A 2,181-nucleotide genomic window follows, 5' to 3' on the forward strand; every position below is an offset into this window, starting at 1 on the left:
GGCTGAATTTATTGAAGAAGCATTCTTCAGTGTGTTACCCGTCTGCGTAGAAGCTAACACATGTCCACGCCACTCGAATTGGAGGTACACGGCCCGAATCCAAATGGTCGAAGAAATTTTCACCATCAGCATTTGCAGACAAGGGCAAGATAGGTGGTGACGTAAAGATCCAGATCACCTGACTTGCCCGATGTCCTGAATTAAAATCCAGATCTATCTGCAGTGTCCCATGAAGTGAGGGCATGTGACACAGTAGCTGATGTTGACCCTGGAAGATCTCCCTTGGTGCTATTCGAGAGTAAATTTCTACCTGTTTTGATTCGAAAGGAGTAAGCAAGGCGCCGGCACTGGGTTTCACATCATCATACAATCATACAACACAGGCATGGCACCATAGACACACATTATAGCCACCTACATTCAAAAGATACACTGAAGGCAAAACTCACATACACTATATGGAAAGGGTCCATTGTGCCTGGAGGAAGCAGACGTTTCTGATAACACTATTGAACAACCTCTACGGATTTCACAGACAATAATGCTACATGACTCTTTCTTTCTTGTATGTTTCAATGTGGTTGTTTACCGAAGCTCATACGAGAGTGTGCTGAAAATTAATGCCTCCGAATTCTGTATGTGAAACAAAAACAAACTCTATTCACACTCTACATGTTCGCCCATCATGTTTACATGTTTGCTCATCACGTTTACAGATTTGTAGCTCTCTGACGACAGAGGGCTCCGAATTGTAGCGTGTAACATGACGGTGTATAATGTAACTATGTCGGTGTGTGAGAAACAGCGTGCTATAATCGAGTCGAGAAATCGAAGATTTCGTTCACACTGGAGCATTCTCTCCTTCAGCGTGACAATGCCAGACCACACACGACATCTGCAATAACCCGATGCGTTGGGTTCACTGTCATCGATCATCCTCCATAGAGTCCAGACTCGGCCTACTCGGCCTCATCCGAGTTTTATCTGTTTCCAAAACTTAAAGCGCACTTTAGAGGCCTTCACATTGATAGCGATGAAGTGGTGCAGGCAAAGGTGAGCTTCTGGTTCCGTCAACAAACGCGAACATTCTACAGCGACAGTATCAACAAACTGGCCTCTCATTGGGAGAAATGTGTTCGTCTCTTGGGTGACTATGTTGAGAAAAGAATATGTAACGATGAAGAATAACGTTGTAGGATGTTAATAACGTATGTGTTATTTAAAAAGCTTTAAGAGTTTTTACATAAAATATTCGTAGGTATTACTTTTCAGGGCGCCATTGAAAATAGAAAATGGTTACAGCATGACCCATGGGTTATCAAAATACGGTGAAAACTACATTACTATTTTGTTATTCTAGAAAGAAATCTTTTCCTGCAAGATGATTTTTTATTTGAATTAAACAATTTATTTCACTACTAGCTGAGTACCCAGTGAAGCCCGAGTATGTATTTACTTCATCTCCTCCTTGCCCCTCTTTCTGCCCATCTCCGCCTTCAGCTCCTCCTCTCTACCATCTCATCTACCCCCTCTCGCTGTACACCTTCTCTACCTAACCCTCCCCCCCTCCCACTCACTGCACATTCCCTCTCGCCCTCCCTCTGTCCATCTACTCCTGCCCCTCTGTCTGTCCACCTGCTCCTCCCCCTCTCTCTGTTAAACTGGTCCTCCCGTCTCTCCTTCTGCTCCTTTCCCCCTATCTGCTTCTTCCTCCTCTGTTCCTCTGTCCATCGCCTCCTCGCCCGTCTGATTCCATCTCCTCCTCTGCCCTCCTTTTGTCCATCTCCTCCTCCTCCCCCTCTCTCTCTGTGCATCTCCTCCTCTCCCCTACCTGTGTCCGTATCTTCCTTACCCCTCTCTGTCTGTCCATCTCCTCCCCTTCCGTTCTCTCTCCACGTTATCACCCTCACCCCAATAGGGGCTGGTGGTTCTTACCCTCATAATTTCTTTCCAGATCGTAACTAGTTTGTGTGCCACATTTGGTTGAAATCGTTCCAGCTGTTTAGGATGACCTTTTTAACCATGGCTTTGCCCATGTACGCACATGTCAAATATATTTCACATCAATTTAACATATTTTACAAGTATTTGTACACATATTTCACCTGTATCTATAGCAAATTTCGACCTGCATATTCATTTTCACGCAGTTCAATGTTTAAGACGTCGTGTCTCCTGAAC

Source organism: Schistocerca americana, chromosome X, assembly GCF_021461395.2.
Source record: "Schistocerca americana isolate TAMUIC-IGC-003095 chromosome X, iqSchAmer2.1, whole genome shotgun sequence".
Classification (NCBI taxonomy): Eukaryota; Metazoa; Arthropoda; class Insecta; order Orthoptera; family Acrididae; genus Schistocerca; species Schistocerca americana.